The sequence below is a fragment of the Hibiscus syriacus genome, unplaced genomic scaffold (assembly GCF_006381635.1).
Source record: "Hibiscus syriacus cultivar Baekdansim isolate YM2019G1 unplaced genomic scaffold, ASM638163v2 tig00110894_pilon, whole genome shotgun sequence".
Taxonomy (NCBI): domain Eukaryota; kingdom Viridiplantae; phylum Streptophyta; class Magnoliopsida; order Malvales; family Malvaceae; genus Hibiscus; species Hibiscus syriacus.
This window is the reverse complement of record NW_024062902.1, coordinates 51,324-68,656: the sequence shown is the minus strand read 5'-3', so window position 1 is coordinate 68,656 and position 17,333 is coordinate 51,324. Positions and strand designations below refer to the sequence as shown.

At 35.4% G+C, this 17,333-nt stretch overlaps 3 pseudogenes; 2 read left to right on the top strand and 1 right to left on the bottom strand.

The window, feature by feature from the left end:
* Nucleotides 1-526: 526 nt before the first annotated feature.
* LOC120145791 lies at nt 527-3,055 on the top strand (annotated as a pseudogene).
* A 1,046-nt stretch (nt 3,056-4,101) lies between these two features.
* LOC120145794 lies at nt 4,102-8,065 on the top strand (annotated as a pseudogene).
* Nucleotides 8,066-8,774: 709 nt separating this feature from the next.
* On the bottom strand, nt 8,775-11,801 carry LOC120145799 (annotated as a pseudogene).
* Between the last annotated feature and the right edge of the window lie 5,532 nt (nt 11,802-17,333).

The window sequence follows — 17,333 nt, the reverse complement described above, 5'->3', positions numbered from 1 at the left end:
TTGATGACAACAAAGTGATTTCGTTAGTCGTGAGCGATTCATCTCTTATGATTTAGGTGAAGAATCATGGCTGATGAAAGAATGATCATTTAACTGATATTTTTATATTGTAAAGAGTTGATTATAAAGGAGGAAGAGGAGAATGACATTTGTAAAAGGCGTCATTTCAATCTCAATTAAGGTATTTATAATAATTTTTAGTGCGTGTGTCAGTCATAGGTTTATCGTAACTATTTATCGGTTGTCATATTAGGTAGACCTAATAGTCATGTATTGAATTTGATTTGACGTGTCACGTGAATCTGTTCGAGATCTTATCTATGCGTTATAGTTATCTGCTGCCAACTAATATGGAGATATTAAAAAAACTATTTTAATAATTTAGTGACCTAATTGAAAAAGTCTTTAGTGGTTAAAATAGAACAATACTATAATATAGTGACTTTACAGATAGTTTACCTAAACTGAAAACTCAAATTACAGCAGTAATTCTCAAAGGAAGAAAAGGGTAAGAAAGCAAGAATTAAGAAAGGTCAAGGTTTTGGAGAGGAGAGGAGAATGGATTCTGCAAAGAACAAGTACAGTATAATAGTTCCAACTTATAACGAGCGCCTCAACATTGCTCTTATCGTCTATCTCATCTTCAAACATCTCTGGTATGTCCCTAACAACTCCGGAATCTCTCCTTTTCTCCCTCTTTTTACTTGGATCTCTTTCATAATAGTCTCTTGACGAGCTCCAATGGAGTTCCGGTTACTTTTCTTAAATTCGCGCCCTTTTCTTGTTCTCATCGAGCTTATGTTGTGGGTCTCCACCGTCTTTGAATCTTCTGCTGATTATATATGTAATTTTATATATCTTATTGTTTTTTTATTCTTGAAATGATTTGAATTGGATGATGGGTGTAGAAAAATAGTTTACTCGGTGTTTGGTTGGAAGGAAAGAGTGCCGAAAAAAAATTATACCATCACCTGTGTGAAATTCAACCGCAGGACTTTAATCAATGATCCACTTATTGTCTTTGTAAATTCGAATTCCTATATCTATATCTTAAAATTTCCTAAGAATTGTGTTTGTGGAAACTGAGTTTTTGCTGAAATTGAGATGACACCATGGAAGGGAAAACATTTTCTGATTTATAATGGATTTATTTATATTCATCAAAATGAGTAGCAATGTTGCTACATAACACTCAGTACATAAGTTAACATAGATAGGTTTACCTATTTTAAAAAACCTTTCCTCCTATTCGTGATATCTTCGGGTATAAGCTGTTGTAACTTCTCATGCCTGGGCCCTGGAGCAGGGATGTTGATTTTGAAATAATTGTTGTGGATGATGGGAGCCCTGATGGTACACAAGAAGTTGTGAAACATCTGCAGAAACTGTATGGGGAAGATCGTATAGTAAGTTCCATGCTAATATACTTTTGAAATTTGATTCATATACAGTTGGTTTTGCTAATCGACTTGTATGCTTACATCTGCTTCTTTCCCCTTAATCATGCAGTTATTGAGACCGAGAGCTAAGAAGCTTGGATTGGGTAAGTGAAAATCATTCCCTTTCAGGAGTAATCTGGAGTTGACCTTTGAATCGTTATTGGTTTCAGGAACAGCTTATATACATGGTTTGAACTTTGAAGCATGTATCTGGAAACTTTGTTGTAATCATGGATGCCGATCTATCACATCATGCAAGTGCAGTTTTGTGTTTTTATATGCCTTTTCTACCAGTTAAATCCATTTAGAACACTTCAGTGCCTATTTACTATCACATATGCTGATCTATTTCTTCAATCTCATTTTGCAGCCGAAATACTTGCCAAGCTTCATCAAGTAAGCAATCTTTGGTTGATCCATTTTGGGCTATAATTATACCCGATTTGCTCAAATCCTTCTAACGTGCCGATCCATGACATCTTTTAGGAAGCAGCTGGAAACCGGTGCCAGTATAGTTACTGGAACACGATATGTCACAGGCGGCAGTGTGCATGGATGGAATCTGATGCGCAAGCTAACGAGTAGGGGAGCCAATGTTCTTGCACAGACTCTTTTGTGGCCTGGTGTATCGGACTTAACTGGATCCTTCAGGTGTGAGAACTAATCAAAACAGAAAATGGGCTATTTCATGCTGTTATAGCTTCAATCTTTAGACCTAACATTTCTTTTTCTCCTCTTCAAAAAGGCTTTATAAGAAATCGGTCCTCAAAGATGTCATTTCCTCCTGTGTTAGCAAGGGATACGTATTTCAAATGGAGATGATTGTTAGGGCTTCAAGAAAAGGATATCGCATGGAAGAGGTAAACTTCATTTCATCAGTTGTACTCTAACGAACAAAGCTAACAGATATTCAAACCTCGAGTGAACTTTCTTCTTGCACCGACTGCCAGTGAGCATGAAGATGCATGGAATTATACACTGTTAGTGCATCAAATACTCACCCTTTTCCTATTTATCTATAGACGAGAATTGGTGATGGAAACTACCATCATCAACTCTTACATTTGAATGTCCTCCCCTGCATTTACCAGATAGTACAGAAACTATCTACGTTGGAGTCTGTTCATATGCTTTATACCCTATTTGGTTTTCGTCCCGTCCCCTGTTTCATCTTTAAGCCACCTTTCTCAATCTCATTGATTTGTTTTCTACTGTCTACAGGTTCCGATAACTTTTGTTGACAGAGTGTTCGGAAGTTCAAAGATCGGCGGATCTGAAATCGTAGAGTACCTAAAAGGCCTCATATATCTTATGATCACTACATAGACCTCGGTACATATAATAATAACTGTCACGAAAATCATTTTAATCTGTTTAAAGCGAGAAATAGCCGGCGACTCAAGGCAAAGACTCTGCAGCAAACAATTCTTACAGCTGATTCTTGGAAGTTTCTTTACAAAACCTGACTTTTGATGGCGATGTCTTGCCTCTTTTATTTTGGGTAGAACTCTATCAAGTATTCTGGGACTGGATTGTTGTTTAACAATGAAGAAGACAGATCATCTAACATTTGAAGTTGTGTTAATTAACCACAGTTGACATTTAGTTCTGAAGAATTCAAAGTTGCGATGTCATAGAGAAAGATATTAAAATGTTACAAGAGATTGCAAGATAAAACATATTAGTATATATATCCCCAAACTATAACTCTTATTTAAATTGGTTTTTGAACTTTTGAATATTTCAATTTCATCCCTAAATTACGACTCTCATTTTAAATTAATCCTTAAACTTTTGAACGCTCTAATTTCATCCCTAAATTATGACCCTCTCTCTAAAATGGTTGAAGCTTTTGAACATTTTAATTTCATCCTCAAATTCATCCAAATAAGTAATTAGGTTCAATCATAGTTTGGAATGTTCAAAAAGTTTAGGGACTTATTTAGAGTGAAAGTTATGGTTTGGTGATGAAATTGAAATATTCAAAGTTTAAGGACTAATTTAGAATGATAACCATATTTTTGAATTAAATTGAAACATTTAAAAGTTTAAGGACCAATTTAAAATGAAGCTCATGCTTTGAGGATATGTGATACAATTAATTCTTATTTTAATTAATTAAAAAATTACAATAAAAAGAAGTTGTTGACTGAGTTTTAGTTTAATTGATATATAACATTTTTATACGTCTTCACTTTAATTGCATTTATGTAATGGATTGAAATTTTTTCATCGAAAGCTAAGTTTCAGTCATTACTTTTTCATTCATTAGTTAATTATATTATTATTATATTTTAACGTTGTCACTTTGAATACATTTATTATATAATCGTTTATTACTATTATTTTATCTAATATTAATATTAATATTTATTTAATAATTAAAAAAAAATATGAATATATAATATTTTATAACTATTTAAAAAATTTAATCCGCTATATTCTCGTTCATTGGTATTAACATTAATCATCATCATCCAAATATGTATGAATAATTAATACATCATTGATCGGGTAATTCTTAAAAAAGTATTAAAATAAATTTATTTTTTATTAATGATTATAATAATTTCATTAACTTTTTAACCTATAAAAGCAATAATTAATCTTATGAAAGTAAAACTGCAAATTCCAGTCATCTAGTGAAAGTATATATCTTCTATACTATATATTCCCAGAAAAACTAAATGGAAATTAACAGAGAAGCCCGCCCCGTCCAGTCCACCACCCGCGGAGTCAGCGTGATTCTTCTGGTTTTATCGGCGATGGGTGGTTTATTTCTTATCGTCTATTATCTCCTCTCCGCTTCTGCCTCTTTGCCAATTCCCTCTATTGCTATCGCTAGAGCAGATGCTGATCTCACTCAACCTTCTTTCACTCCTATCAACCGGGATCTTTACCATTCCAGGTATGTTTTTCTCTTTTTTCTTCATTGTTGTTGTTTTTAACTCTTTATTTGTTTTTCAATCATGATTAAAATTATTTGTATTTTTTAATGGCGTTCGATTTAATTTGAAAAATATAGCATCGTCAAATAGAGTAGGTTAGACTAATTTGATTTTTCTATAACATTTATGAACGAATCTTTTGAATCCAAGAAAGAATTGGAAAGAGTAGGTTTGCTGCAAATTCGTGCGTGAAATAGATAAGCTTAAAATACAGCTTACGATTAGAAATCTTAGTAGATTCGAGTAGAGCGATCTCTATGAAAATGTGTTATTGATTCAAGTCGGGAGATTTCTATAGCAAAATGTGTTCTCGATACTTCCTTAGCCTTCTGTTGTCAAATTGACTGTGTGATCTCTCTTTCAAGCAGAGATTTGAAGCCTTAAACCTCCAGATTAATTTTGGAGAATTACATGCTATCATCTTGTTTTGAGATTAATTTGGCATGGTGGAATCTGCAATAATTGAATGTCAGATTTTGACCTTTCTGCCATACTTTTTTAAGTTGAGTGTTTTTTAGATCTAGACACATGAGAACAAAAGGAGTAACAGTCCAAGTGTAAGACTGGAAGAACAAAATGAACCAATCTAGTCAAGTCTGTTGAAATGGTTGAAGAATCTAGTTCAGAAACCAAACATATGCTCAATTTTTTTTCAATCCTCGTTTTAAAAGTGCCGCTGAACTTTAGATTTCAGAGTTTTGTTATCATGTTTTAATTTATTTTATATTATTTTGCAGTGATGCTTTGATTGAACAAATAAAGTCTTTGGTGCATAGACACCCTGACAAACTCACTGTAGGTGAACTACATCTTATATTTGGAAACAGTTTTTGTATGAGAATTTGGTTTTATATTATTCATGCCATAAACAGGTAGAAACAATCCGAGCTGGAAACAAAGGGTACAAGTCAGAGATAACTGTTGTTACTTATTTCCATAGTAAGAAAGACAGTGATGACAAATCCAAGTTCCGGATCCTTCTTGTAAGTTTCTGTTTAATCATATTTGGTAAATAGTACGGCAAGAACAATTGATAGTTTGCCTTGTAGTTATTGAAGATGGTACCAGATTGAATCCACTGTTTAAATTTGCATACAGTCAACGTATCTGCTAACCTTTTTCTTGTCTGGTATGTAGTTAATACATGATCTCAGATTAGTACTTGCTGGTTTTCTTGACAGATTATTCCTTGTCTTCCAGAGTTTTGGGCAGCATGGACGGGAGCTTATTACATCTGAACTGGCATTGCGGATCTTGTCAATCTTAAGTGAAGAACAGTTTCTACCAAAGATGGACCGAGCTTCCTTAAATGCTATCCTCGAGAATGTTGTTGTAAAGGTAACATTTTTTACTTGCAAGAACATTCCTGGCTTATGTTGGGCCTCTGTATAGTGAAGTGACTTGTTTAAGAAAATTTAGTTTACTCAAACTTCAACTGCGAGCTTGCTACAGGAGGAAGTATGAATAAGATTTTTTTTTACTTAATACGAGCATGTGATGCTAGATTGCTTGAGAGATACAATATACAGACCATTTACAACTTGAGTGCTAACATCCAATAATATGGCAGGTAGTGCCGATGGAGAATCTGAACGGTCGGAAGCTTGTTGAAGCGGGAAATCTTTGTGAAAGGAGAAATGGTAGTTCAATTTTATCTTAACGATATAAAATACCTATGATCTTGTGATAAGAATTTGAAATGTTTAAATTGGGTTTCTTTGGCAGGGAGAGGAGTTGATCTTAATAGGAATTGGAGTGTAGATTGGGGAAAGAAGGAGAAGGTTCATCATTTCTCCATTTTCTTCATGCAAATCCTCTTTGACAGAGTTCTTACTACAGTTTCATGTTTATGTTGTATGTCCATTTACATGATGTGGTTTTTCATTCAAATATTTTGTTCAAATATAGGACTATGATCCATTTGAAGAGAATCCTGGAATTGCTCCTTTTAGTGAGCCTGAGACCCAGATCATGCGTAAACTTGCCTTATCATTTGATCCTCACATATGGATTAATGTACACTCTGGAATGGAGGTGAGTGATCATGAATTGCATGTTAACAATTCTTTCTTTTTACTTCAAGTACTGGTTTTTCCTTAACTATTGTGCAACCTTTAAGCTATTATTTTCTATGGTTGTATCATAAAGTACCTTTTTTGGACATTGAAACCTCTAGGAGATATCTAGATTCACTAATAGGAAATTTTCTTTCACCTATTGTGAAGAGGAATCAATCCTGCTGGTTCAGTATGCTTCCATACATGACAAAAACATAAAATCTCTAAATAAAATGATATTAATCCATAATCAAGAGAAAATTTGGATGTCTAATCCTGTATAATGTTGCTTTATGCTTTTTGTATTCGACTTTTCTCTTAGAAATAGGTCAGATTTGTTTCCTATATGACACACTTATTGTTTTTTTATTTAATTCATGTAGGCACTATTTATGCCATATGACCACAAAAATAGAACCCCGGATGGATTGCCTTCTCAACAAATGAGATTGTTGCTCGAAGAGCTGAATAATGTTCATTGCCACAAGCGTTGCATGATTGGTTCTGGTGGGGGTTCTGTCGGGTTTGTGTTCTTATACTTGAAGCAATGATGATAAGTCATGATAGTTAATATGCATATAATATCTACTTGTAATACTGTAATACTCCAAGAATGTGAGTGATAGGATCAGTCTCAATAGAGCTTTTGAATTAATCATTTTACTAGTAGTGTAAATGGTCCTTGACAATAACATCAATCCTAAACTACCTATTTTTGTACTAGAACACTATAGTTCAGTGAGTTGCTATATATGCAAGCAAAATCATCAAAATCATGTACATAATAGCAAAATATCCTATTGGACCAGCCGGTTGAACCCGTCATACAGGTGGTACTACAAAGCGACCACTGGTTTCAAATACATTGTTAAAACTAAAAAAAAAAAGTTGTGTCTATATTTTACTTGTTTTTCATGCAATTTCATTCCACTAAGATATGAATGTTATTAATTTCAGGTATCTAGCACATGGGACAGCAACAGATTACATGTACGATGTTGTAAGAGTTCCCATGCCATTCACCTTTGAGGTATTTGGATTGTAAACTCTCTTTCCACAAAAATAAATAAAGCGAATTTATCTCATTGATAGCCATACTTGTATGTTGGGTGGCAGATTTATGGAGATAGTACGGCCACAACAAAAGACTGCTTTAAAATGTTCAATCCAGTTGACCACACCACCTTCAAGGTATGTTAATTTGCCTCTTTCACTATTTGGTGTATCGGTAACAGCTAAACAAAGATTTTGTTTGGGTTTTCAGAGAGTTCTCAATGACTGGGCTGCTGCTTTTTCACAATAGTTAAGCTGGGACCACGGCAGATTGTCCAGTCCAAGGCACATAAGGGACAAATGGGTGTCCATTGACGAATACTTTGATGGTTACCTGATGGGAAGGAGAAACATACGGGAAGAAGATGGAGGTTCTCGAGGTCGGAATGCAGGAAATAAGAACGTATTTCAGACTTTCCTGTTGTCCTCGGTACTGCTATTGTTCATTTCTGTTCTCGAATTTCGAAAGCCGGCAGACAGATTGTTTCAGCCATTCCTCTTTGAATTTTTATGTTGGATACAAATTCAGGGCAACGGCACGAGAATGTTGTGATTTTGTACACGTTAATTAGATGTCCTTTTTTGTATGTCGATTACATTCTCTTAGATACTGTAGATATTATTTTTCCATTTCCGGTGTAGCAAAGCTAATTCTTGTTAGCAAATTAAGGCACAAGCTACAGCTATTGACTTCATTACACTTCATTTTATTTTTATATTTTTTGAATTTCGAGGTTTATTTAGAGCTTTTGCAAGGCATGTCAAATATATTATTCTTCTATAAAATGAAATATGGAGAACAGAACTTAAGTACATTTTGAATGTTGTTTTTATATAGTGTTACTGTTATGATGTATGATACACAACATATAATGTTTCTATTTCGAAATGGTGAAAAGAATGGTGTCTGACCCATATGCAAAGATGAGAATGGCGGACTTCTTCATGTTATACGTATAATAGTCCTAACATATGGCGAATGTTCCTCATTCCAAGCTTGAGAACATGGCTCGTAGAGTTCGATCACTCCGATGAGTACAAGGATGACCCCCGCATGGCAACATGAAGATTGTTCCTGCAAAACAGTTTATGAAGGAAAAAAAGGTTTACTGGATGTAGCAGAAGATTCCCATGTACGTTAAAAGTGTCCGATACAAAAAGTCTGAGTAGGTTCTTTAGCTGAGGACTTGTTAGCCGGAACCGCAAGGAAAACTGCTTTGCTCGTTTTCGTGATGCATTATACAAAGGTCCGTACATCAAAGATCATGGATTGTCAACTACGACTTCACCGCTTGCTTCATGTATCTCAGAGCAGACCGCAACATTGTCCTAGCTTTCCTATCAGCACAACCACAAAATCTTTCTTCAATGACAGACGGGACCTGAATCCAAACCAGACACAGGGCATCAATAAAAAACTGTATGTTAATTATAAACAGATGCCATGGTGCAATGCTTACATCCACAGCAACTATGATAGAAGCAGCATTGATTAGACCAATACCACAAATTTATCGATCTTTCAATGTTTAGTGAAAAGGACAACTAGAAAAACTGGACTCAATGTGCTATATGAAAGAGAATATACCGAAGGTGGGGATAGTGAGATGTCGGTAATATGGAGATATATAGTGTTTTCTTTTGAGGGTGATTATAACCATGACCCAGCATATAAAGAGCAAGAATACAAAAACAGCAAAAAAATAATACACTGGGCAACTGATCTAAATGCTTATGTATACAAAAAATTATTATGATACAGGAAAGCAGCGGGCTATCTCATCTCATAGCATGTTAATAATACCTTATGGAACTTGTCACGGATAAGAGTTTTCATAAGTGTGGTACACGTGACTACATCCGCTTTCACACCTGTATATGAACCAAACCAGATAACAGTGTCATAAGTATCACTCAAATGAATGGTACTAATAATTTTAAATCAGGCAACGTAGGTAAACAGGGTACTCACATTTTCCTTCATATATTGCAACACAGCAAATGCCTCGGCATCTCTTCTATCCTCTCCAAAGCATTTATTAATGAATTGAGAGCCAAGAGATTAGGTTTCAAGCCATCTGCTCCCAGAACCTCAATTCATTGCTTGCTCAGATAAACCCTGTTTAAAAGCAAACAAAGATCATAAAGGTAAGCTACAAAACATCTCATCCAATATAAGCTAGCTCTAGCTAAACCTCAAACCTTTTAAGTAGAATAATAAACTGACAGAGCAATAGAAAAGCAGTCTTTGTGCCAAGCAGATCATCAGACTAGTATATTCTGTATTGTGACTACATAGACCCAGATAATCCTGCCTAAGCATCTCGACTCACTGTCAAAAGTATACTGGCACCCTTTGCCCAACAGTTCCCTACTAATCAGGAATATGCACGAGATTATCATGATACAGACTGCATTGAAGAGGATCAGAACTCTCAACAAATCTATATACTATGAACTCACTAACTGTGACCCCATTGGTGGAGAATATAATACTACATGAATTTATGATTAAGGCAGCAGCAATCACTACAGCCAACGAATTGATTAAAGATTCGTATCATAGTATTCACGAGTCAGGGTTAAGCAGGAAACTTCGGCCTAACAGCAGAGAACGAGGCAACAAACCTTCGGCCGTATCTTCCCCTACAAGCTCTTCACATCGTCCCACCTCTCCTGCTCTCCTAATGAATTTATCATGATATTATAAGTAGTAGTGCATGGTGAATACCCTTTTTCTTTCATTTCCTTAAACAATTGCTCCGCTCTGTCATGCCACCCAGCTTTACAGTGGCAATCTATTAGCGTATTCTAAGTAACAGTATCTGGCTCGATCCCCTCTGATAGCATCCGATCGAATGTGGCCATGGCATGATCAAGACAGTTATACTTCCAAAAGTATCAATCATACATTATAAAAATGTCTATCAGTGTATCCCATACTCTTCATTTCCCTCAAAACCTGGAACGATCGTTGCCATTCTCCTTTGCTTCGATAACTAGCTAAAATCCTACCATAAACAAAAGAATTTGGCTTCACATTATTGGCTTCCATCTCTTTCAATACAATTATTGCACTCTCCCATCGATCGGCATTCGAATAAGCATCAATTAAAAGACTATATGTATGCTCATCAGGTGAAACACCACTTCTCTCCATCTCGGAGACAACTAACTCGGCATCTTTCAGAGAACCCTCTTTCATATACCCTTTAAGAAGGGCATTATAAGCTCTGGCTCTAGGCTTCAATCCAATTCCCTTCATTTCCTCAAAAACAGCTTCAGCCTCTGCAATCCTCCCACAGCAGCTTAAGGAATAAATGACCGCCACAAGCGTAGCCGTTTTCGGGCTAAGTCCTATTGCTTGCGCCGTAGCTAAAAACCTTAGAGCCCGGCTTGGATCATTCGCTTTAGCGAAACCAACGATTATCATTCAAAAGCTGCCCATCGACCTCAATTCTATCACACTCAATTCCCCATAAGCTTCTGTAGAAAGATGAATCAATCTTGTTGTTCCTAGTGAGCGATTGAATGATCAAGCTGTAATTCACGAAATCAGATTGGTAACCATCTTGACGCATTCTCGACATGAGATTAAGAGCCTTCTCGAGATCGTTGTTGCGGGCACACGCGTTGATTAATGCATTATACGTTAAGGGAGTAAGAGTCTGCCTATGAGAGAGTAAAACGCTTCGTATAGCTTCTCGGAGCGGCCAAGCGCGTGTATTAGAATTGAGTAAAGAAGCTCGTAAGAAAAACAAAGGTTGTGTCTCTGAAGCCACGAAACGACAGCGTAAGCTAAGTTGATAGAAGAGGAAGAGGAGGAGGATGAAGAGTCGTATAGAGATTTCAATAGTGAGTGCCAGAGCGGAGCAGGTACGGCGCGGTATGGCTCAGCCAACAGGAATTCAATAGGGTCGAGTGAAGTGGGTGAGACTGAGTCGGAATCCGAGTCAAACGCCGAGTTGGAGTGCGAGAGGTAGTTGAGTAACGGAGTGAAGTCGTAACGGCGCTTTTGAAGAGAAAGAACATCGTTCTGGTCATCATTTTGATCACCATACCTGTCACTATATCTCTCTATATCAACGGAGGTTTCGGCGGCGGCCGTGGCGGCTGTGCATTGGGATGTTTGGAGGCTGAGTTGGAGGCGCGTGATTGGTGAAGACAATTGAATAGACGGGAAACGCGCAGAGAGCGGGGGCAGCAGCAAAAGCATTTCTTATTCTTAATCTCTGCGTCGTTAGGGAGACGAAAGAGAGTGGCCTTTTTAATTTTATCGGTTCTTCGACGGTTAGCTTGTGGTGGTGAGTGGTGACCGTAGCCAAGCAGATTGTTTTTTCATTTTCTTTTCAAATAATAATTTTTTTTATTTGATGATGACGTACAAAGAAATGGGCCGGCTCATGGCCCTAATAAACTTTTTATTAATAGAGTAATATTGGATTAAAATGAAAAAAAATATAAATGTTAGAGATAAAGCTTAAATATATTGATAAAAAATTATATTACTACCCAAAAAATTAAAATAATATTATATAATAGATAAATAATAATAATAATAATAATAATAATAATAATAATAAATGTGTTATTTTTCAATTGTACAAGGATAAGGAGGAATAATAAAATTGTGACGGTTCAAAAAATTCAAGCATCAAATAGTAAAAGATGTTCTCATCACAATGTAAAAGGACGAGCATCAAATAAAATTATTATTCAGACTTTTATCATTTTAAACTATTATGAATTTCTTTTGATTATTGTACGACGTTAGTCATTTCTAATCTTTCTAATTATAAGTTAAAATCTCAAAATTTTCTCATTAAAAAATAGGCATATATATTATTTCAAATATTTGTATTTGATTTTATATAAGTTAATGTCTTACTTCCAACTGTTTTAGTTATAATTATAGAATTTGAGTGAATTGCATAGGACCCTAAACTATGATTCTATTTTAAATTAGTTTCTACTTTTAATTGTTTCAATTTCATTATTAAACTATTGTTATTATTTTAAATTAGTCTCTGAAATTTTGAATAGTCTAATTTCATCCCTAAATTATGACTTTTGTTCTAGATTAGTCCCCAAACTTTTTAAACATTCCAATTTCATCCCAAACTACATGCACATACTAATCACATCCATTGTTAATAAAATTGCTAGGCCAAGTTATATTATTATATGTTTGAAAAAAAACAAATTTTAAGTTGAAATTATGGTTGAAACTAATTATATATTGAATGAATTTAGGGATGAAATTGGAATGTTCAAAAGTTTAAGGACTAATTTAAAATAAAAGCCATAGTTTGAGGATGAAATCAAAATATTCACAAGTTTAAGGACCAATTTAAAATGAGGTTTTAGTTTGGGGAGATATGATGCAATTAACTCTAGAATTTTCATTAATGTCTTTTTTGGGTTAATTCCAAATCTATATACCGTTTTTATATAGATTTTAAATAAAAGTGAATAGTCTTACTATATTTACTTTTAAAATTTAATTTGGAAAAGTAAACAATTGGTCTCAAAATCAAACTATTTTTAAAATAGTACCCAAGTCCCAGGCATATTGAAACATTTCCCAAAAGGAACTGGTCACATCCTTGGAGAATGTCAATAATGCACACACTTGTGGTCAGCAACCATTCCTAGCTGTATGTATGTATTTGATCAGAACGGCGGATCTAAAAATTTAAGAATGTGGTCTAAAATTTTAATTTTCTTTTTTTAAAAATAATGGATATGCAAAAATTGTAATTTTTTATTTTTTTTCTTAACACATTAAGTTAAATTTAACCAATTTTCTAAAATAATGGGATGCACTTGGCTCCTATGGGGGCTTAGTGCATCCACCATTGCTACTACATGATGAAAGCTCCCCAAACCAAATGCCTTGCCACCATGACCACCATTTTTGTCACCTCTTCCTTCCTGATCTCCATTTATACACTGGCTTGGAGGTTGCACATGCAGTTTAGTGAAATAGTCTTTCCTTTATATATACTCATCTTGTGTTCTGTTAGTGAAATAGTCTTCCTACACGTAAAAGGGAAAAAAAGTGTGAAGATGATTAAACATGACCAAGACGAAAACAACTTTGGCAGTGATAAGTTAGCATAAGCAAGGAAAAATCTTTAATACTACAACCAATCATGGATTACATATTAAAAAGCAAGAAAATAATGCTTATAAGTTCGAAATGCACCGCGGTAATTAGGATTTAATGAATGATTAGCAGAAAAGGTTGAATTTTTAAGGGATGAAATTACATGAAATGGGGCAGGTAAAAAATAGTATCCGTAGGCAATTTTTAAGAGTATTCAAGAACATAGCCTTTCCTCTATTAATCAAAAAAGGTTACAAACATTATAGGTAGATTCATCTTTAAGATAGCAAATATATTCATGGATGCATTTTCCCTATTAAAGAAGCTTTTTTTTTAATAGAAACCTAATGTGATGTGACTAAGAGCTTTATATGATAAGTAAGTTCCAGTCTTCCAGAAGTGCTAAAAATCAAGACTAATGCTCGAAACTGAAGAAAACAAGAAATGCAATGAAACCTATAACTCTTAACTTGATCAAAGATAAAAAGTTGAACAAACAAGATTTATATATACTGGTCCTAGATAAGTCCAGCATGCAAATGTCATATTCCGAGTCATTGATATTTTAACTTAATGATAACCTAATCATTTTTGTACATTCTCTCTCCTCAGCAGTAAGTTTTAAAATCCTAAGTCCACCAGCAACTAACAGAACACCGTCCTCTCTTTCTCAAGTGGTCAATCCTTCACTACTCACATCTTCATGCAAGGATATGTCTTTGTCTCCTCTTCAGTTCTAGTTCTACAAACAACCTTAATCTATTTTTCTTTATTTTTTTCGTCAATAGGTGCTATCCGCAACTTACACTTCCAAATCATATGTTTTCTCAGTTGTACAGAATCTAGTCTCACATTCTAATCTCAACCATAATTTTGTTTTCCCATGATCTTCCGTTTGTCTTCATTCACAAAAAATGCAAAAGAACTTAAAAGGAAAACCCATCATACCGTGGATGCAAATTTCCATTTTTGTTTTTCTTCTTTGGGCAACCATGGATGCTCATTTCTGACAATATAGTATTCATCGATTTCACAAATTAATATGATAAATGTTACTAACATGATTCAAAGTGCTAAACAATTCGCGATGGATACTTTTCAAAGAATGTGGCAGAAAACAGAAGATACGTAGGTAGGTACTTTTTTGGGTTGAACTTAAAAGAAAGCAAACTGAAAGAAAATCACTTTCATATACAAGGGCAAGGCACACCCAAGACTAGTCTTGTACAGAGACAGCTCACGCTTTTCTTTCTAGCCAACAACTACAGAAGCAGAGACAAGGGGAAAAGAAAGGTGTTACTGAGAAATCGAACCTGTCTTCTGCATGGTAAATGTCTCTGTTAGATGGATGATTATCAACAGAATGCAACACCACAGTTATCTTCTCAACTTCTGCAGCAGAATCAAATAGTATCAATAGTAGGAAATATAATATAGCCCTTGATAAACCAAAAATCAATCACGACACCTTTCTTTCACTTTGCAATTTCTGCAATATATCCTTATGTCTTGGGTCTTCATTAGCATGAGCTCTTCTTGAGTGTATTTGTTAGCTTGATTCCTATGCCTAAAAAAAGGGGGGGGGGGAAAGAAGACTAAATAAGCATTCTAGATTTTCAAGCCCTGATAGAAAACAATATAAACATGAAAGTCGTATTATACTCTGGCTTATGAACTCCATCCACAGTTCTCGTTTTTATCATCTGAAAGTAAAATTCATCTGGGTTTCTGAAAGCAGCTTTCTCCTGTAGAGCAAATCAACAAAACGAACACAAAAAAGGAAGAAATTATATATGTTGAAAGTATTAAAATGATTTTCAAGTTTAGTAACCAACTTTGAAAAAATGATTCTCAAAGTTTGGTAAATGTTTCTTTGAAAATGGTTTTCAAAGTTTGGTAATTGTTTCTTTGAAAAATAGTTTTTCAAAGTTTGGTAGATGTTTGTTGAAAAATGATAATGGGATAATCACAATTAATCCCTAGGTTTTAGGGTATTTACAAGATTAAGTCCTTAAGTTTCAACTATAAATACCCTAGCTCATTTAACTTCAATACCATCCCAAAAATCATTTCTTTCTCCCAATACTAGAGAGTTTTCTTGTGAGTAGTGAGTGTTTTGTAAACACCTGTAAATTTTCTCTCTTAGCAAAAGATCAGCAGCAGTCCGGAGACGTAAGCACAATTGGCTGAACTCCGTTATCAATTTCGGGTATTATTTTTCCGCTTTTATTTTGCATTCTCACTAATCTGGTTATAGGGAAATTACTTATACTTGGTTTATTTCCCAACAACTGGTATCAGAGCTTTTAGGTTGTGAATTTTATCAATTTTTTGCGAGGTTACTATTCAGGTTACTATTTACGTGAATAGTGAATTTCGTGAATAGTGAAATTCGGTCGGCGATACGAGTTTATCGATGGAGGTGTTCTAATACACGGCGGTTCACAAAAATTGTCAGAAACGATCCAAACGAAGCCAGATTCGAGTGGGAGCGATGGCTGCAGACGAAGGGAATGTGAAAATTGAAAAGTTCGATGGTGCGGACTTTGGATTTTGGAAGATGCAAATTGAAGATTTTCTATACCAGAAAAATCTATATCAACCCCTCTCAGGAAAACAACCAGAGGGCATGAAGAATGAAGACTGGGCTCTTCTCGACAGACAAGCCCTCGGAGTTATCCGACTGACGTTATCCCGCAATGTTGCTTTCAACATAGTAAAGGAAAAGACCACGGCGGGTCTTATGACGGCTCTCTCCAGTATGTATGAGAAGCCATCGGCCTCAAACAAAGTTCATTTGATGAGGCGATTATTCAATTTGCGGATGACGGAAGGGGCATCGGTGGCACAACACCTAAATGAACTCAACACAATCACAACCCAGTTGAGTTCAGTGGAAATTGAATTTGATGATGAAGTTCGAGCTTTAATTCTCTTATCATCTTTACCAGACAGTTGGAATGCTACTGTTACAGCAGTCAGCAGTTCGTCGGGAAACAGCAAATTAAAATTCGACGATGTTCGGAATCTGGTATTGAGCGAAGAAATTCGACGGAGAGAATCGGATGAAGCATCAACCTCCTCAGCCTTGCACACGGAGTCCAGAGGGAGAACTTCAGAAAGAAATTCAAATCATGGCAGATCGAAATCCAGAAGGGGAAAATCAAGAACATGAAATAAAGATTTTACCTATTATAATTGCGGCAAGAAGGGCCACTTCAAAAGAGATTGCCGAGCACCGAAGAAAAATACCGGCGCACAAGAATCTGCCAACATGACGGAGGAGACAGGTGATGCCATGATTTTAAGCGTCAACAGTCCGATTGAATCATGGATTTTGGATTCAGGGGCATCTTTCCACTCCACGCCATGCCAAGAAATCATGGAGAACTATGTCAGTGGTGATTTTGGGAAGGTTCATCTTGCTGATGATGAAACCTTGAAGATCGTCGGAAAAGGAGACATCCGACTAAAGCTGCCAAACCAGACCACCTGGAAGCTGACAGGAGTGAGACATATTCCTGGTCTCAAAAGAAATTTGATTTCTGTAGGACAGCTTGATGGAGAAGGATACAATACAACCTTTTCAGGTTGTGAATGGAAGATTACTAAAGGAGCACTCGTCATTGCTCGTGGTAAGAAGACTGGTACTCTCTATGTAACCTCAAATTTAGAGAATATCATTGCAGTAGCAGATGCTGATGGAAAATCAAACCTATGGCACCAA